The sequence below is a fragment of the Protopterus annectens genome, chromosome 2.part1 (genome assembly GCF_019279795.1).
Source record: "Protopterus annectens isolate FY-2018-M chromosome 2.part1, PAN1.0, whole genome shotgun sequence".
NCBI lineage: Eukaryota > Metazoa > Chordata > Ceratodontiformes > Protopteridae > Protopterus > Protopterus annectens.
In genome coordinates, this window is record NC_056729.1 from 343520511 (window position 1) to 343542350 (window position 21840).

General features: G+C 43.2%; 1 protein-coding gene across 3 annotated transcripts in view; it reads left to right on the top strand.

The window, feature by feature from the left end:
- Positions 1–21840, top strand: part of CCDC149 (coiled-coil domain containing 149) — a 1547151-nt gene that overhangs the window by 566933 nt on the left and 958378 nt on the right. The gene's annotated exons all lie outside the window — the stretch shown is intronic.

Genomic DNA, 21840 nt, shown 5'->3' on the forward strand with positions numbered 1-21840 from the left:
CTACCATAACGTTCCATGTTAGTTATCTTCATCTCGCCTTCTTTCTTGTGTCCCACCCTCTGTCCCCCTGTCCTATTTGACCGAGAGGAGTTCTGGTTTCAGTGGCTGAGTGTTCTCAGATTTGTTTCCTCTACTGACTTAGAGAGTGTGACAGGTATGCTCAACCTGTTTTTTTTGGACAGGTTGATTCTCTGGCTATGTCTGGGGTTAGCTATTTCAAATGAGATCTGGGTAGCTATCGCTAGGCATCATGGGATAAGGGGTAGCCTCGAGCTAGTAAACAGCTCTCGAGCTATAGAAAATGGCCAAGTCGGAGCCGAGGATCGGCTCCGATCCCAACCAGCAAAAAAGAAGGTGAGATGAAGACAACTAACATGGAACGTTATGGTAGGTACATAACTTCTTTTTCTCCGATGTCTGCATTCAACCTAATTCGAAATAGCTTTAGGTGATGTTAGTCACCCAAGCTGTTCAGTGTAACTTGTCATTATGTGTGTATATATATATATATATATATATATATATATATATATATATATATACATATATATACATATATATATATATATATATATATATATATATATATATATATATATGTATATGTGTGTGTATGTGTGTATATATATATATATATATATATATATATATATATATATGTGTGTGTGTGTGTGTGTGTGTGTGTGTATATATATATATATATATATATATATATATATATATATATATATATATATATATATATATATGTATATATATATATATATATATATATATATATATATATATATATATATATATATATATATATATATATATATATATATATATATATATATCTATACATATATATATATATATATATATATATATATATGTATATATATATATATATATATATATATATATATATATATAGCATCTATAGCATCTATATCACCATATCGAAGACGCAAAATGTTGAACGCTCACAAGAGCGAAAATGCCAAAATTCGAACTTGTTATTGTGGGGGGCTGTGCCCCCCCCCCCAACTAAATATATATTCCAACTCCGAGATTGCACTAAAGTGAGGAAAGGGCAAATATCCCAATCTTCACTGTACAGGGATCTCAAAAACAGACCCTCGACATTTCAGCACTTTTGGTATTATGAGCGTTCGACATTTTACTTTTCGATACGGTGATATAAACCCATGTATATGTATATATCTATGTATGTGTGTATATATATTTTTATATATATATATATATATATATATATATATATATATATATATATATATATATATATATATATATATATATATATATATATATATATATATTTTTTTTTTTTCTTATTGAAGCAAATTATTCAGTTTAAATCTTTAAGGGCTATAACCCTGCCACAGGACCCTCACTCCTTGTGTGTGTATTGCGTAGGGGTGGCAAGTCTAGATGCTAATTATGAGGCATTTGTCTCTTCTGGTTTTAGAGCTCTTCAGGGTAGAATGGACAAGTTAGTCCTAAAAGGCCTACTTTTTACGCAAGCAGGAACTTCAACATAGTCTTCTGCTTTACAGTCTCCTTCTCCAGCTAAAAGGGCAGAGAAACCTAAGCCTTCTAAGGAAAAGGAGTAGGATAAACTAAAGGAAAGAGAGAGAGAGGGAGAAGCAGAATAAAAATGAAGAGATACAGAAAGCAGTCTCAGGATCCAACAGAAATCCTGGAAAATGACAAAGCGTTAAGATACAGAAACTGTCTGGATCCATTCAACATCTCCTCCCAGTTTCTTATCAGAACCAGCAAGTCCTACTCTCCACTCTCCCTTCCTATAGCAGAGATGTATGTCTCGACTACTCTTTTTCAAGGACCTTCTGTTTGACAAAAATCCTTACAGAAGTGGATGTCAACAGGATGACGCAGAGGTTCCTTCAGACACAAATTCTACAGAGGGCCCTCCCATTGCCATCCCATTTGGGTGTTTCGGGTACTGGGTCCATCTGGCCCTCCATTAGTTTTTCCTTTCCCAGTCTGAACATTGGATCTGAAGCCCATGGATCCAAACCTTCCTAGTTCACCTGCATCGAAGCCGACAGTCTTTCCAGCTTCAGGTCTGATATTATCCCATACTCTCTCAACTCTGGTTTTGTGGGATCAGGATGAGTCTCCGAGTCAAAGTTTCAGGGCTGAGACTAGAGGAGCTGGGTCGACCCTGAAGTTTTTGGATCTCTCTCGCTCTCTCCCTCGGTGACTGTTCATGTGATAGCTCAGCTCCACATTCTGCCTTGAAGCTGGGGCGAGTTAGAGCAGAAGGTGGCCCTGCTATCACATGCACAGTCACTACTTTGGCTCCAATTGCATACTTGGCCTTTGAGAATTTTAAAAGGGTTGTCTCCAGACCAAGAGAAGAGGGCAGCGCAGTGATGCAGCGGTTAGCATTTGTGCCTCACAGCAAGAGGTTCACTGGTTCGATTGTCAGCTGGGGTGCCTTCTGTGTGGAGTTTGCATGTCCTCCCTCTTTTCATGTGGGTTTCCTCAGGGTGCTCCGGTTTCCTCCCACATTCCAAGGACATGTGTCTTGAGCATTTCTCCGTGAGCCTCTACTAAAAATGGACTCTGTCACAGGTGGACTTTCCCCGTAAACAAATGTTAAATAAATAAAGTTGTCTCTACCATTCTCTGCTCCATCCTGACTTCCTTTGGATGCTGCATCTGAGTCTATATACCTTTATTGACTGGGGCAGTCAGGCTCATTCAGCTTTAGGGGATGTTCGCCATAAGAATTTCCATTCTGATTCTGACCCTTCCCCAGAAACCCTAGAGAGGCAGGATCCTAGGAAATAGACTTATAAAAGGAAATCTTGGACTCTTTCTTGGAGTCAGTAAAGACACAGACTTTGATGAGGGTGAAGGGCCCCCACAATCCCCTCTAGAAGACGTCACCTTTGGTAACATTCTCAAATCGATAAAGTCATGAAGGGGGGTTGGTCCACCAGTGTGCCTTCTCCTTATGAATCTGTGTTTCTTGAGACTGTTGGAGCTCTCTCTTCTATCTCTTGGATGTTACCACCCGATAATGATCTTATAGACCTAGTAGTGCAGTAGGCATGGAAGAAGCCTGATGTACTGGAAACGATAACTGGGAAACAGGACAAGGTTTTGGTTGCCCCAAGCATAGGATGCACTGGAGCAATGCCACAGTGGTTCTGGCAATTACAAAAAAGAACTCTTGGAGAATACATCTGTCCATCTCCCTAACAGAGAGCTCAGAGTGTTGGACAGATTTGGTAATTGTGTGACTGCAGAAGACTTCAAGATGTCCTTCATTAATGCCCCCTTAGATGATTTGACAGTCTTTGAACTGAAGGTAAAGGAAACACTCACCAGGAGTGTGCAAGAAGGCAAGGCCCTGTCTGCTGTGGGAATCTGTTTTTCCACCCCCTCAAGCAACCTTTTCTAGGAACCAAAGAGGATGAAGAAGATGTGGTTCTGGAAATCCCAGGGTTTTAACCAAGCTGATCCTTTTGAACAGGACTCTCTCGATACAGAAGGGGGGGGGGTCTGACTTCATTGGATGTTGCTCTAGGCAGAGGCTGACCACATAATCATAGGTTTGGTGGTCCCTTTATGGAGAACCTCTACCAGTGCTGCTAAAGGGTTGCCTGACTGGTGCTCTTTGGAGGCAGCTGGGAGGCGCTTATCCCTGCACCTTCAATTCTGGCAGGCCATCAGACAAGATATATGAGTGCTTAATATAATCACTAGAGGCTACATTATTCCCTTTGTTTCCCCTTGTGACGACCCTCTCCAGTGTCAGTGGTAAGGATTAAGTCTCCCTGATTACTGGCCCAGAGCTGGGACATCACATATTGGTGAGCAGTGGTGTTAGTATTGAACTTCTATAGTCTGTAAGCAGTTGTCACTGAAGGTGTGTGTGTTCTCAGCAGCTACAAGGTAAACATGCAGAGTTTCATTTTCACAACAGTTTTATTTATTTTTGTTAGTTTAGTTTAGTCAGGGAAAGCAGGGAAAGATGTCAACAGAAGATTATGGAAAACTGACGAAAGATGTGCGAATTAAAGGACTGGTGAATGCCATTCTGACTAAAGAGGACATTATTTCAGCCTTAGTCGCAGCTGAGTCCGGCAACCTGGAAGACAGCCTGTCTAGTGATGGGGATTTGCAAACTTAAGAAACAGGACAGTTCACTTTCCTCAGAGGACTTAAAAGTCCATCTGGAGTTAGAGACTTGAATTGGAAGCCAAATGTTTGGAATTAGAATTAGCAAAGAGACTGCAGCATTTGGAGGCCAAAGAGAAGGAAAAAACGATGGAATTAGAGTCAGCAGAGACTGAGGAGTTTGGAGGGCAAAGAAAAAGAGAAACCGATGGAATTAGAATCAGCAGAGAGACTGTGGCATTTGGAGGCTGAAGAAAGTGAAAAGCAGCATCAACATGAGAGAGAAATGCTGACTCTGCTGACTCTTTGTCAGGGTCATGGTGGTAATGGGGAAAGGAATAACCGAACTCAGAAGCAATAAAGGTCAGTAAACTTCTTCTACATTTTTTAGAGGGTGATAATTGATAGTTTTATTCATATATTTGAAAGAGTATGTAAACAGTATAGTGTTGACCATGGGGTCTGGGTATGGTTCCTGACCCCATTACTCCATGATAAAGCTGTAACTGCTGTTTCTGATATTGATTGTTTAAATTATGGTAAAGTAAAAGCTTATAGAAAAAAGTTTTGTGAGCATAGACACAAGGCAGATGAAAAGGTATGTGATTATATTGCTGAGTTAAGCACTTATTTCATAGGTGGGTGAGTGGTTGTCAGACTGGCTGACTTTTTGGTGAGAGAGCAAACCCTTAGCACTTTGCCTGAGGACATGTCGGGTTGGCAGAGTGGGAGTGCAACTCTACAGATGAGCTGGGGAAAAAGAGGGATCTCTACTTAGCAAGCAGGGCATCACTGCACAAAAAAGGGATATGCAGGGCTGCACATGGATATAAGGGAAACCATGGTGGGCAGCGTAAACCACCCCAACAGAGTCCACCAGTAACAGGGAAAGCCACTAGTTCGGATAAATGACCAGGGTCAAGGGTTAGATGTTTTAAATGTAACTAGTGGGGGTCATGTAGCATACACAAGCAAGGTGGGGAGCCAGCAAGTGGGAATAACAGCATGCCAGTTGTTAGTTGTCTGGAGACAACAGAGGTACCTGACCATCACTAGAGTTTATATCCTGTCTTAGTGGATGTAAAATAGGCCACTGCTAAGAGAAAGACAGCCTCTGACATAACCATTGTGAAGCCTGCAGTTGTTAAAGAGGAGCAGTACTTACTGGGGTAGTCCACTCCAGTCAGAGCTTTAGGAGGGACCCCATTCCAAATGCTTTTGGCCAGGGTTCATCTTGACTGGGAGGGTGGAAAAGGAATCAAGCAAGTAGGTGTGTTTGTGGTTCTCTCTGCAGATGTCCTGATAGGGAATACTTTTGATAATGCAGTTACATACAGTCAGGCTTGGAGACAGGCATGTGGGGCTGGTAGTCTGGGGGAGATCCAGACAGACCTCACACCTGAAGCCAGGGCTGGTGAGGTGGATGTTACATAGAGGGAGCTATCCTGTAGCAGTGAGCCACAGCTGCTGGTAGGTACTGATGTCCCCTTGGGCAGAGTGACTGCAAGTGCAGAGGTGAGTGGTAGTACCCAGGCTGACAGTGAGGCATCACTGTCGGAGGATACCAGACTTCCTGTGGAAAGGGAGCTGGGAAGGGTTGCAAAGGTAGAGTTGAGACAGGCTCAGCTCTCAGACACTACACCAAGAGGCTTAAGGCTGGTAGTTAGAGAGGCACCTTATTCTCAAGGAAAAGGGGAGTCTGTATACTGGAACAAAGGGTTACTGTATAGAGAGTGGACCCCTTAGGGAGGGCTAGAGGGTGAGATAATACAGCAGGTGGTAGTGCCTCGAGCCTACCATCTGGCACTTCTAGCCTTAGTCCATGACATTCCTTTTGCAAGACTTGTGGGCATAAAGTGTGCCAAGTGACATATTATGCACAACTTACATTGGCCTGGGATTTTAAGGGATTAACAGGGTACTGCAGGACCTGTGAGCAGTGCCAAAAAGTAGGCAAGGCAAGAGACAAGGTCAAAGCTCCCTTGATGCTGTTGCCTGTGATTAAGGAACCGTTTCAGAGAGTAACTATGGATATCGTGAGACCTCTGATTACCCCAAGTTCCACAAGGAAGAAGTATGTCTTGGTGGTAGTAGATTATGCTGATGGATACCCCGAGGCAGAGAAGGTGGCAAATAATTTGCTAGAGATTTTCAGCAGGGTAGGTTTCCAGAGAGAAACAGTGGACTGACAGAGGTGCCAATTTAATGTCAGATCTGCTGGCTTGTCTGTGGGAGTGTTGGGGGATGAAGCACCTAAAGACCACCTCCTACCACCCCCAGACTAATGGTCTTGTGGAAAGGTTACACTGTACATTGAAGACCATGCTATGGGCATTTGTAGACCAGTTTAAGAAAGAGTGGGACAGGTATTTGCTCCAGCTGCTGTTTTGCATACAGAGAGGTACCCCAGGAATCCACAGGTTTTTCACCCTTTTAGTTGCTATAGGGCATAGGATGAGGGGGCCTTTAGATTTCATTTACAATGAGTGGGAGGGTGTGTGTGAATCCCACAAGAAGTCTGTTGTGGCATATGTCCTAAACCTCAAAACAAGGCTTAAGAAGCTCATGGGCTTGTTCCAGGAGAACCTGCAGGAGCCCAACAGCAGAAAAAGGTCTGGTATGACAGGAATGCTCGAGCTTTAGAGTAAGCTGTGAGACAGCAGGTTATGATGCTCATTCCTGTCAAACACAGTAAACTGTAGGCAGCTTGAGAGGGGCCCTTCAATGTGGTAAGGAAGGTCATTGATGTTCACTACATAGTAAACCTGCCAGGCAGGAAGCAGGGGCACAGATTGTACCATGTTAACATGATGAAGCCTTGCCATGATAGGGCAGCCCTTGTACTAAGTATTTGCAGTGGATGGCAGGAGGAGTCTGAAGGGGATCTGATGACTGTTCTCCTCAGTGAGGCTCAGACTGACATCTCAGTGTAAGGCGTAGCAATGTCCCAGTGGCCGTTCCCTACCCAGGCTCAAGAAATCAGAGTAATGTTACAGGAGTTTGTGGGCATGTTCACTGGGAAACGTGGGTGCACCACCATGTAGATAAAGGACCCCAAAGGCCTAGCCTGAGTGAGTCAGACAGACTCTGAGGGGGGAGATACAGTTGGAACTGGGGGTAATCCAGGAGTCCAGCAGTCCCTGGGCCTTCCCAGTGGTGTTGGTACCAAAGAAAGATGGCAACACTAGGTTCTGTGTGGACTACAGAAAACTAAATAGTCACACAGAGTCAGATGGTTCCACCATTCCAAGGAATGCTGGCAGGTGCCCTTGACTCCCACAACTAGAGAGAGGTCAGCCTTTGTGACTCATTTTAGATTGTATGAGTTCACAAAGATGCTGTTTGTGAAGAAAAATGCCACAGCAACATTCCAGAGGCTGGCAGAGCATATCCTAACAGGAGCAGGAGATTATGCCCTAGCTTACGTAGATGATATTACCATCTACAGACATTTCTGGCTTGAGCACCTTCAGCATGTCAGGAAGGTTCTGGGCAGACTGCAAAGGGCAGGGTTGACCATTAAGCCCAGTAAGTGTCAGGTGGGTATGGCAGAGGTCTCCTACCTGGGACATAGAGTGGGGAGTGGTAAGATCAGCCCAGAACCTGCCAAAGTGGGAGCTATTTGGGTGTGGCCTGCCCCTGTTACCAAAAAGCAGGTGAGAGGGCATTCTTGGGGACAGTAGGGTACTATAGAAAGTTTGTTGTCAATTATAGCACCATAGCTGCTCCCCTGACAGACCTGATGAGTAAAAACAGGCCAGATAAGGTAGTGTGGACCCCAGCCTGCGAGCAGGTTTCCAAAAGCTTAAAGGGGCTTTGGGAGGACCCCCTATGTTAGCCAATCCAGATTATAGCAAATAATTTGTTGTGCAGGTGGATGCTTTGAACCTTGGGGGGTGGGGGCTGTACTTGGTCAGGTTTCCTCAAAGAGAGAAGAGCATCCAGTTGTATATCTCAACCGTAGACTCCAACCTAGGGAGAAATGTTATACAGCAGTAGAAAAGAATGTCTAGCCATAGAATGGGCACTGGAGAAACTTAAACCCTATCTGTATGGAAGGAAATTCACTTACAATCCCTTAACATGGCTACATTGAGCCATCCAGCAAAGTGCTAAGTTACAAATGTGGAGCCAAGAATTACAGGCATATGATATGACAGTACAGCACCATAGTGGGTTCAGCAATGCCAATGCAGATGGGCTCTCAAGGCACAGGGTATGGGTTAATGTGTTCCCAGACAGGCTCATGTCCCTCATGCCATGTTTCTCCAGGGTCACTGGGAAAACTATCTTGAATCTTCAAAGGTGGAAGAGAAATGATGATGTGAGGTATTGCCAGCTATGTCCAGAGAAGTTGGGCAGTGGATGTGTAACATATGCCAGCATAGCTAGCTGGAGTTTTGTAATGAATTATGTCATTTGTATATCAAACTGATTTGTACAGATGCTTCTGTTGAAAATGTTTTTGTAAAGCTGCTTGTGTTAAACTGTACCAGCAGTGGGTCCTGCTAGACAGAAGAGAAATACACCTGCATATCACACTGTATTGTAACTGTTGAAATTAATATATTGTAACAGAGGACACTAGAAGAGAAGAGGTTAATGTCAGTCCAACTAACTTGTAAAAATAGTCTGAAATTAAATTACCTAGTTTAGGCCATAAAGACTGTATCTTATAGTTCTGATGGCAGCCAGAGAAGAAATGTGTGTGAAAACGGGGACTAGGAATCCTACTTTATTGCCCTTAGGGGGTGAACTGTTTGCTTCTGTGGAAGGGTGGAAGTTTTGAAGTGGTTTTATAGCTTCCAGATGCTATAATCCATCTCAGCAAAGCTCTATCTATGTGTACGGAAACACTTGTGTGCTAAATTCGGGTTCATTTTCTAGTAAAGGGGGGGGGGGTCGTGTGGGAGCCAGAATCAGCTGACCAGATGTATGTGATATCATTCTGTAATCCCACACTGAAATGATGTTTTAATACTAGATGAGACAGAAGTCTAAGAGCAGTCTGTTTTTGAAACCTGATCAAGAAGGAAGACCTCTTACCCACTTCATCTTGCCTTGCTTTAGAAAAGTAATCATGGAATAGTAATTCTTTAGATCAGTTAGGAAAATGTAGTCAGATTAGGTAAGTACTATTTTTCTGTATCTTTGTGAATCTGTCCATCTCTGTTATTCATAGGATCATAGGAAGTTAATAGGCTAATGCTCCTAGACCCCCCTTACAAGCCTAGCCATGTTCTATCCGTATTTCCACGATCAGCACCTATTGTGCTTGTCCAAGAGGGATAGAGGTGGAACCCCTGGGATGAATTTGTGGTTACCCATCCAGTCGTCCAGATTGTGTATGAAGAGGACCAATGAGGTGCTCTGTTTGACATGAAGTGGGAGTCTGCTCCAAAGGTGTGTGTGCTCAATTATTGGCCTTTTTAGCTTGCACTTCTGAAATAGATTCCAAACAGTAGAGGTCCCAGGACTTAGATGTAGCATTTCTAACAGAGCTGGGTCAGACATGGCAATGGGGCATTGTACGATGACTGACCTAATTGGTTCTTTGATGCCTAGCTTAGTGAGTTTTTTTGATTCCTGAGTGGGGGAATGGTATCAAAGGCCTTGGATATAACAGTGAGTTCGGATGATATACTTATTGTCTGGAATGATAGCATTTTTTAAGTTTCACCATGGAGTTGTCATACCAAGAAGAACTGGGATGTCCTGATTGTGGACCCTTCTGTTTCTAGATTAATATGTGCAGATATATTGTTGACAGACAGCATTTTTTCCATCCATCTTTAGAGTATACATTTACACCTAAATTCCATGCAACTTGTAATAGCATGAATCTTGTCTACCTGGCTACATGCATGAAATGCACGGCGTTTTATGTAGGTATGACCTCTAGAAAGTTAAAAAACAGGATGTACAATCATATATATGATATTAGGGAAATGAATCAACTTAATGCATTAGCCAAGCATATTGCAGTGCATACAGACCATGCTTTTAAGTTTAGAGTTTTGCAAATGGTTATTGATAATAAGCGGGGTGGTGATAGGATGAATTATTTGGAGTTGGTGGAATTATGCTGGATTTTTAGATTGAGAGCACATTTAGAACCAGGTCTCAACCAATCTGTCAGCATTAAATCTGTGTTGGCTGCACGCAGGTAGATGGAAGACAGACAGTGGTGTTTAACTAAGCAACCATGTTATTTTGCTTATAATATTACACTCATATAGTATACTTATGAGGATATTCATTTTACTCTTATTTTATTCCATTTTATTTTATTATGTACATTTTCATTTTCTTTCGTATTTCTATCTTTATTTATTTTATCAACATGGTACATGCAATTGATTGTATACAAATATTCTTATTTCTTATTATTGAGTAGGAAATTAGGTTAATATCATAACTTAATTTATTAATAGAATATGGATTTTATTATATATATGTTTATTGTGAATGTGAACAAGTTCTCTATATGATGTGAAAATATCTTACAAACTGAAGGAGTTAGCAACCAGGAAGTGACAACGGGTTAATAAGCTCTCTGATGATGCTATTGATTAATTGAATGTGTTAATTAACTAAATTGTGATGTAATGGGTGTATATATACATCTTGAAATCAGTTGGTTTTAAAATCTGATGAAGCATGCTGGCAGCATGCGAAAGCGCTAATTTTACATTTGGAATAAATTTTGTGCATGTTCTACATCTATTTTGTGGTGGTCTTCTCCTGTTGTTTCTGGATACTTGTTTATTAGGGCTATGATGATGCGTTCCATAGCTTTGCATATCAGATTCGTCAGGCTAATGGGGCTATAGTTCCCAGGGTCTGTAGTCACTCCTCCTATGTGGAGAGGGATGACTATAGTAGTGCACCATTCAGTAGGGACAAAGCCTGAGGTGAGGCTGTGGTTTAACAGGGCACATAGGTGAGGTACCAGTTCATTCTGTAGTTCATGTAGAACACAGCCAAGGATATTGTCAGGTCCCGTAGAAACTGTATTATTGGCCTAGGGGCAGTGCTGTTTTAACCTGTGCAGCAGTAATACTGGGTGGCTGGCAATCTAGTGGTATTGTGATTGGTCCTGTTGCAGGGGGGTAAAGTTGGCACTGAATCTGTCGGACAGTATATTGGCAATATCTGTTGGCTCTGTATAGGAGGTACCATTGTGTAATAGCTCAGAGCAAATCTGGGTATTGGCGTGGAGATTCTTTACATAACTATAGAAGGCCTTGTGGTTGTCTTTACTATCTGCTGCAATTCTGTTTTCATAGCTAGCTTTAGAGGATTTGATAAGGGATCTCAACTTTTTGTTGAGGCTGATAAGGGAGTTTTTTCCGGTCTTGGGACTTCACCTTATTCCACATTAGTTTCCTCCTTCTGTTGTAGAGTTTGTTTATGGCAGGGGACCACCAGATTGGCTTCCTTTTTTTTTGGAGGAGAGCATCTTGGATGTTCTTCGTGTTTCACTGTTGCAGTCATTGCACTTGGGTTATCCTGCTGGCAGGCTACCCTCAGTTGGCCTGAATTCCAAAGTCTATGTCCGGCGTCGGTTGCTGTCGCCTCTTCCCTGACGTCAGTGCGTCAGGGGTATAAAAGATGCAGCTGACGCCATTTTCTTCAGTCTTTCTTGCCACGCGGTGCCCGAAGCATAAGCAGTTCACAAGTGCCGGTCGGCCGACACCTGAGATTTTCGTGTTCGAGTTTCAGATCCGAAGTCTTCATTAAAAGCTAAGTACCCCATTGGGGAAACTTTTTTCTTGCTCCAGACCAATGTCAGAAAAAGTTAATAATTGCATTTCTTGTGGGAAGCAAATACCTCATAAGGACTTTCATCTGTATTCCTTGCCTAGGACCTGACCACAACGTTGCTAGTTGTCGGTTTTGTGCTAGATTTAACCAGTGCACTATTAAGCATCGGTATGATTTTGTATTTCACTATTTTGGTAGAAGATTTAATTATACAATGTCGTCGGATAGCCTTCCGACTACCGGAATTCACAAGAAACACAAAGAAAAGGAAAAAGACAGGCATCTGAGGTCCAAAACTGACGACGAGGCTTCTTCTAAGCCAGTCGCTGGTTCGCTGGTTCTCAGTGAGGCGCTTTCGCAGCCCCTGATGCCCACTACTTTAGACCCACAGGCCACTACCGACTCCCACGTGGAGTCGACTAGGCCGCTGGAAGCTCAAGGTATTGGGCCTTCAGAGACTATTCCCTCAGATGGGTCCTGAGCCGCTGAGCAGGCATCGGCTTCTGAGGGTGTTTTCAGACCTACTCAATTGTACATTAAAACGACTTCAGCTTCAAAGGCAAAGGATAAAGCACCTTTAAAGACAAAGAAACAAGTACAACAGCCTCATGGACAGGCCTCCATGCCCAAAAAAACAGATGCTTAAAATGGCCGAAGACCTAATTACTTTGATCAGGGGTTCCCATCCCTCTCCAGATAAAAGGCCTAGGCAAGAGACAGAATATGAATCTTCAGATCAGGTTTCCATTTCATCTGATTCCTCTTTTGATCAGGCATACTCTCTTCCTCCCTATGAGGATTCTGATGCTGAAGAATCTATCCCTTCAGCCTCCCCTCCTGAGGATTACTCTTTTGGGGAAACTTTTCATACCATGAGGGAGCATTTCCACTGAGAGAGCCAAGATTTTTCAGAATCTAAGAAAAGGCTCAGAGACTTCCTGTTACTACCACAACACAGGCCCCTAGCTATTCCACCTGTGTTAGACATTGTAGATGATGTATTTTCAGAGTCCAGTCTGACCCCTGACTCTTTACCTCCAGCTCCTGTTAAGCCGGACAGGTACTATAGGGTTCCTGACTCTCATAAATTCCTTTTCAAAAACCCTGCTGCTGACCCAGAAACTATCTCTCAGGGTCCCAAAGGGGTCAAGGCTTCCACTGCAAAAAACCCTACCCCTCTGACAGGGACTCTAGGGCATTGGACAGATGGGGAAAAAAGATTTACACTTCTGCTACCTTGGCTATAAGGGCTTTAAATTGTCAGTTTCATATGCTCAAATATCAGCAATATATTATGTCACTGCTTAAACAGAAAATGTTGATAAATTCTGAATGTGCAGAAAACAAAGAAATGCAGGATTTATTGCATGCGGCTGAACAAGTTTTGATTCTTTGGAGGCCTCCTGCAGGGCCGCTGTTACGGGTTCTGTCATCAGGAGGCATGCTTGGTTAAAGGAACAAAATCTGCCTGATCATGTCAAAGCAAAATTATTAGATGCTCCATTACAGCATGATACCTTGTTTGGTGTTAAAGCAGAAGAGGTGTTAAAGAAAATGGAGGACAAGGCTAAATCTATGCAGACAGTTAAAGATTTCTTACAGGTACATCCTCCAAGATTTAGCAGATACTGGCCTACAAAGAATTGGTCCTTTCCAGTGTCAGGCAGACCTCAGAGGGGCAGATACAGATGCCCAAGAGGCAGATCCCAGCCCCAAGATTCGTACAGGTCTAAACAATGGGGTGCTTCTACCTCCAAAAGTGGAGAAGACAAATCACAGCCTTACAGGAAACAGTCCCAATGACTTCCCCCTGCCTGCACCAAGCACTTATCTTCTGGCAGCACCTTTTGGGCGAAAACTAGCACTTTTTTCACAAAATTGGCACATTATAACACAGGACAAATGGGTCCTAGACATAGTGTTGCAAGGCTACAAATTTCACTTCCATACCCTGCCAAGGGCAAACGGTTGGCCAGACCTGCCAAAACATCAATGGGCAGAGGCACAATAGCAAGTCTCATACCTCATGGACATGAGGGCCATTCAACAAGTACCAGAGCAAGAGCAGGGATGAGGATTTTATTCAAGACTGTTCTTGGTACCAAGAAAGGACAACACCTGGAGACCAATACTGGACCTATCTATTCTAAACACATATCTGGATATACCAAAATTCAAAATGTTGACTCTACAGCAACTTCTGCCCATGCTGGGCAGGAAGGCTTGGTTTGTGACTTTAGACCTAAAAGAGGCATACTTGCATGTCCCAGTCAGACAAACATGCAGAAGATACCTCAGATTCAAAGCTGGCTCAATGCACTACCAATTCTCTGCACTGCCCTTGGCTTATCTACTGCGCCCAGGGTCTTCACAAAGTGCCTGGCACCAGTAATTGCATTCTGCAGACAAAGAGGAATACAAATATATCCTTACTTGGACGACTGCCTCATTCAAGCAGAGAACAAGGACATTCTACTACAGCATCTGGCGTTTGTAAAGAGATTACTAACAGGCCTAGGGTACACAGTCATCGAAAAGAACTCAAAACTAGTACCCTCTTAAGAGATAATATTCCTGAGTGCAAGCTTAAATACAACTGCCCAGATGGCTTATTTCGCGCCAGACAAACAAAGGCAACTGACTACCTATTTCAACCTGTTGGCAACAAAGGCCCAGTTATCTGCAGGCAAAATTTTGCAGGCTTTGGGCTTCATGGCATCCTGCATTCTACTAATTCCATATGCGAGACTGCATATGAGGAAACTTCAGTGGTACCTAAAAAGTGTTTGGGCTCAACATTGCCACAGCCTGGAAACAATAATTACCCTCATTCCCTGCCTGCAACAGGAGTTTCGATGGTGGGCGAAGGCTTGTCACCAGAACAAGGGACAGCCATTCACCTTACCCCCAGCCAGGCAGACATTAACAACGGATGCATCAGATTATGCCTGGGGGCACACATGGCAGGAAGATGTATTCAAGGCACATGGTCCACAAACCAAATGCATCTATATATCAATCAAAAAGAGATGCTAGCTGTTCAGAATGCCCTGACAGTCTTCAAGGACCTACTTCATCCTGGACAATTACTGATAAAGACAGACAACACAACGGTCATGTGGTATATAAACAAGCAGGGAGGCACTCATTCTTACCCCCTTTGCAGACTAGCCATGACTTTGTGGGACACAGCATTGACTTACCAAGTACATCTGCAGGCACAATTCCTGCCAGGAAAGATAAATACTCTGGCAGACGAACTAAGCAGAATCCTCATTGATCCACACGAGTGGAAATTGGATCCACAAGTCTTCAGCATGATAACAAAGAAATGGGGATGCCCGGATATAGATCTATTTGCCTCTCCTCACAACTACCAAATAAGATTTTGCACAAGAACTTATCACAGACGAGCATGGAAAGTGGACACACTATCTTTCAGCTGGAAAAACTTAGCAGTATATGCCTTTTCTCCTCTGCCTCTCCTCCCCAGGGTACTCCTAAAGGTCAGACAAGAGAAGCCAAAGATGATACTCATTGCCCCAGACTGGCCCTGCCAGTACTGGTATCCAATCCTAAGGAACTTGTCTCAATGCCCGGCTTGGACCTTGCCTCAAATACCTCATCTACTATTCCAGCAAAACAATAAAATCCTGCACAGCCAAGTAAAGACCTTAAACCTAGCAGCATGGTGGATAATGTAGTCATACAAAGCGCGCCTCTCACTAAAGCTGTGATGGATGTCATTTTGGAGGCCAGAAGGCCTAATTCCAGAAAATCTTACTCTGGAAAATGGAAGAAATTCTGTGTTTGGAATCAGGCACAAGGGATTGACACAGCTGTACCAAATATTCCTCAGATTTGCAATACCTAACTGAGATTCTGGACAAAGGCCGATGCTTTTCATCAATTAAAATTCATGCCTCTACCATTTTGGCTCATTACAATACAGAGCCACCTATCTTTTCTCATCCTTTGTTAAGGCAGTACCTCAGAGGAGCCAAAAACATAAGGCCTCCAAGGAGATCACCAATACCTGCATGGGACCTCAATTATGTCTTGGAAAAACTCACCCTGCCTCCTTTTGAGCCAGCCGCTACAGCTGATATAAAGTTTTTATCTTGGAAAACAGCTCTGCTCCTAGCAATAACCTCTGCAAGACGAGTCAGAGCTACAGGCACTCATGGCTGTGGAACCTTTTATCATTTTTTATCCAGACAGGGTTTCTCTGAGGACAAACCCGACATTTATGCCTAAGGTAGTGTCCAGTGTGGCCCTTAACCAAACTATTCATCTACTTACTTTTTATCCAAACCCACAGAATAAGGGGGAGAGAATTGTGCATTCTTTGGACACACACAGACAGCTATGCTTTTACTTGAACAGAACCAAAGCTTTCAGAAAGACAGAGCAACTACTGGTGGCATATGCTGCAGGATCACAAGGAAAGGCTATCTCAAAGCAGACTATTTCAAAGTGGATAGGCCACTGCATTCGTTTCTGCTATTCACAACATGGCAAGCCAGTGCCTAAGGGCATTAGGCCACATTCAACCAGAGCAGCAGCCTTCCTCAGGGGAGTACCAACCAAAGATATTTTAGAGGCCGCAACCTGTAGTTCAGTGCACACCTTTACAAAGCACTATCATTTACCACTCTACTTGAAATCCAGGGCAGGCTTTGCCACTGCAGTTCTGCAGGGCCTCATAGCTGCTCCTAATGCTATTTAGCTCCAGCCTCCCAACCACAGCTTTGGGACTCAACCCAAGTGTAATGACTGCAACAGTGAAACATGAAGAACATAGTACAGTTGTGTACACTTACCATAAATGTAGATGTTCGAGTGTATTCACTGTTGCAGTCCAGGTTACCCACCCACCATCCCCCATATCTTTACTGGAACATATCTGCACTTCTCTAATCTATACAACCTATGTGGTGTATTTGCTTGTAGATGAAGGTATAATATATTTTGGTGCATGCATGTTTTATTGGCATATTTTTAGCCTACCTTTTTGGGGGCACCTGACATCTGGGGCAAGAAAAACTGAAGAAAATGGCATCGGCTGCATCTTTTATACCCCTGGCACACTGACGTCAGGGAAGAGGTGACAACAACCAATGCTGGACCTAGGCTTTGGAATTCAGGCCGACTGAAGGTACCCTGCCAGCAGGATAACCCAAGTGTAATGACTGCAACAGTGAATACACTCGAACATCTACATTTATGGTAAGTGTACACAACGGTACTTTCTTTTGGGTATGGCGAGATCCATGCATTTGTGTACGTGTTCGTACAGTGCATTGGTGTATGATTTGGTTGTCATGTGACTATTCTCCATTTGCATGGGTGCTGTTAAGTTAGCCACTTCTGTTTTTAGGAGCCCAAAGTTAGCTTTGGAGAAGTTTTTCATGGTGGTTACCTTTGTGGGGGTGGAGGGATGGGAGGGATGTGGATTTCCAAGGTGATTAGTTTGTGGTCGGATCTAACCAGGGAGGAGTTGACTTTTGGTGTAGAGCAACGGTCGCCAGTGTTAGTAATGACCGGGTCAAGGATGTTACTACCTCTAGTCGGGTAAGAACGAGCTGGTCCAGGGCATTGGAATTAATAAATTGCAGGAAATGATGGGCAAGTGTATTAGTACATGAATTGTTTTCACAGTTAATGGAGGGGTAGTTGAAGTCGCCCAGTATGAGTGTGTTAGATTGGACCCTAATAGGGTTTATACATAGTTGGGTGAGTTTGTCAATGATGCCTGAGTGGGGGGTAGTGTCAAACACATTAGCTAAGTCTGGGTAGGCTGTATGCACAGATTTCCCCTCCTATAGGCCTTGGTGACTGTCTCGAAGAAGTCCACCAGGTTTAACAGTGTGATCTCCCTTTGACAAATCCAGACTGAGTAAGATCAGGTGTTTGGAGATTACCTGTATCTTTGTTGATAAGGTCCATGATGATTCAATCTGTGGCCTTGTAGATAAGGTTAGTCAGGCTAATAGTGCTGCAGTTCCCTGGGTCAGTGGAAGCGCCATCTCTGTGCAAGGGAATAACGATGGCCATTTCCCATTCAGCTGGGATGAAGCCAGTGCTTAGACTGTGATTGAAAGGTGTACCCAATGGTGTTGGTAATTCTTGTTGTAGTCCATGTAGGATGCAGCCTGGGATGTTATCAGATCCCACAGATGCTGTGTTTTTGGTCTTAGAGAGGGCATTTACGACCTGCTCTTTAGAGATAAAAGGTAGGGGAGAGGTGGTAGGTTGTCATGGAGAATGTGTGGCGGGGACAGTGGAGTGAAGTTTCCACTGAACCTGTCTGTCAACAGGTTATGTTTAATATTTCCTGTGCTTGAAACTTTGGTGTTTGTTGTAAATAGGTATTTAGTGTTTTTGTGTTCTTTTATTATTTATTACTAAATATATTTAAACTTTTTATTGTGGCTGTTTTTTAGAGAATATTTTATCCTTTGAGAGTACTTATATTTATTTGGTGACACTGTGAACATTCCTGAAAGCCTTGCTGCATTAGTCAAACACTACCATCTGTTCTTGTTGTGTCTTTCAGCTTTTCCCGGTTAGGGGTTGGCACAGCGGAACTCCGGTCTGCTAATGATTGGCAGTAGATTTTTACCTGCCGAGTTGCCGGCCCTGACGCACAACCTTCAATGAAAGTATTAATTTTACTCTGTATACTTGGGTACCCTTGTAATAACCTTAGAGTAGCTTGCTTAGGAGTGTTCTGGTGGCAATACCTACCTTATAGTTTGGGCAGAGGGGGCATAGCTAGTAAATCTGTGCCAGTCTTTCCCTGTGTGTGTGCGTGTGTGCATGTGTGTGTGTGTCTGTGTGTGTCTGTGTGTGTATGTGTGTGTAAATCAAGTCTCATATAGAATGTGTGTCAGCTACTTGGAGCAGGGACACAGACACTGGTTTCACAGAGGGGTGGTGGAGGACTTAGCTTGGAACACCTGGCTGAGGACTCAAAGCTACAGCTGTTCCAATGGGGTTTCTTATCAGGGGAGTGGAGAGAGAGAGAGGGAAACACAGCCCCCAGACTGTGTTCCCTGTGTGCTCTTAAGAGAAATTGTGCTTGGTGCAGAGAACTGCATATGGAAATACAGTGTGTATCTATTTTTCTTCCAAGTGAACGTCCTTCTCCAGTGTCAGTGGTGAGAATTAAGGCTCCTTGATTACTATCCCAGAGAAGGGGACGTCACACCCCCTCTACAGAAAATTAAAAGAATTCCCGATGTACAACCCAGTCAGAAGGAGTCCGCAGCAGCAGAAGTAAAAAAGCTACTAGGGAAATGGTCATCCATCAGGACCCCCAGGCAATTTGGGTTCCAGAGTCTATCAGAGTCTATTCCAGATTCTTTTTAGTTTCAAAAAAAATATGGGAGCTCAGGTCAGTCTTTGCCATGAACCAGCTAAATCCAGTGTTCTGGATGGTCTCGTTTCGGTCCATATTGCCTCTTTTGAGGAAGAACGACTGGTTGTGCTCGATAGATCTCGAGGATACCTACTATCATATCAAAATAGCAAGGCAGATCAGGAGATTTCTCTATTTCCAGCTGCAAACCAGTTATTTTCAGTTTGAGGCACTGCCCTTTGGTCTTACCACAGTCCCCCAGGCATTCACCAAATACACAACAGTGGTAGCAGTGTATCTCAGGCTTTAGGGGTTCCAGGTGTTCCCATATTTAGATGATCGGCTTCTTACAGCACCAACCAGGGATCTGTCTGTTCACCATAGGGACTTAATTCTCTGTTTTGCCCCAAAACTATGGATTGCAATTGACTATGCAGAGAGCCTTTTAACTGCTACACAGCATACAGAATTCATTGGATGCTAACTGGATACAAGCTACCAGAGTGCCAAACTTCCGCATTCCAGACTATCGTTTCTTTATCAAGTTCTTCAGCATCAATTGCCTTCTGCAAGGTCTATTTTCAGGCTACTAGGCTTAATGACTTCCTCGATCCCACTGGTGTCCCTAGCAAGATTACATGAGCTTCCATCAGTGAGCTCTGTGTGTTCAGTGATCCCTGATGCCTCACTTGCTGCATGTACAAATTTGCTGCACACCAGTTTGCAAGAATGACATCAGTTGGTGTTTGACATCTCCAGTGGTCTTCCACCTCCAGTAACAGCAGTAACCATGGATACTTTCCTTCTGGGGTGCAGGGGCATTTTGAAGGGAAGACTCTTCAAAGTTCTTGGTCATCCACAGAGACCAATCTTCACATCTTTGTTTTGAAGATGAGGGCAATCCTAGCGTTGCAGGCCTTTCAGGTGTGATCCCCATTCAGATGGACAAAATTGGGGGAACCAGATTATATCCACTTTGCCAGGAAGCTATGAGGATATGGCAGTGTGTGATGTCTTTCCATTGCTTTCTGACTGCAGTTGACATCCCGGGGACTTCCAGTGCTCTAGCTAACACATCGAGCAGATCTGTTCTTCTTTCTCACGAGTGATCCCTCAATCAGACAGTGGCAATGTAAATTTTCAGTACTGGTGGCAACCTTGCTGTGATATTTTTGCTTTGTACCTAAACAACAAATGCAGCATTTATTTTTGGCCTAATCCATCCACAGGGTCAGTCACAGAGGGATGCTCTAGTGCACAGTTGGCCCCTGCGTCTACTTCATGTCTTTCTTCCCATTCTCCTTATGACAAAATTTCTTCATAAATCCAGAAGATGCAAGGCCAGAGCATCCTTTTGGCCCCTGCAAATTTGTTTTCCCTTTCTTTGGCCTGCTCCAGGTTATCTCACGTGGGCGCTGGGTCATCATCCAGGTCTTCTGAGTCATTCCTCTGTGCAGCCTCGTACAAATCTGAAAACCCTGAACCGCATGGTTCCTCCAATTCTAACGGTGGCCATACATGCCAGGCTTTCCGCTCTAGTGGTCCACATGTTATCTGCTTCACAGAAGCCTAATACTAGAAAGGTTTATCATAAGTGGAAGAAGGTTTACTATATGGACTTCTTCTAAAGGAGTAAACTCTTTTTCAGTTCCGCTACCGTCTATTCTAGACTTCTTATTAGATATTTTCCAAGAAGGATCTAGCTTTTTAACCAAAGGTACAGTTAGCGGCCATCTCCAACTTCCATATTACACAAAATCAAATATCTATTGCTTCTATAAAGATTTCAAAAGCTTTTCTGAAGAGAACCTCCTTTTAAGAACTTCTTTTAGGGATCCAGTTCCTCCATGGAGCATTACTATCATTTTTCAGACCCTAACTCAAGCCCTTTCAAGCTTGCACTACATTGGACATAAAATATCTTTCTGGGAAAACCCTTTGTCTGGTGGCTGTTACTTCAGCTAGAAGGATTTCAGAATTACAAGCATTATCCTGTAAACCTCCATATATGATCTTTCACAAGGACAAGGGGTGTCCTTGAGAACAAATCCCAAATTTCTTCCAAAGGTGGCATCTGAGGTGAACCTCAATTAAGCTATTAATTTAGGGTTCCTATTAGATGACCGAAGAGGCATTCTTTCGAATGCGTCTTGGTCGAATTTGAAAAGAAGAAAAGGCAAAATGACGAAGCGGCATATAAGCGAATTCTTTCACCTAGGAAAGAAATTGCTTCGCCGCATCCGTTACTTTGCCATTTTTGATTTTTGTTATGGTAGTGCGATCTCGGGGGGGGGGGTGAATCCCCCACTTTATGTTATGTGTTAAGTTTTTTTTTTTTTTTGAACAGCGATTTTAGTGTTCGAGTTTGTAAGCTTTCGCTTACATGGGGTCTATAAATCATCATTCGCTTTTCTAAGCGTTCGATGATTTAATATAGACCCTTAATTTACCAGTATTCTGTCAAAGGAGAGTATACTCTGCATCTGCCAGATGTCCATCAGCAACTTTGCATTGCTTAGCATCATGGAGCTACCATTGCACTAGGCCTT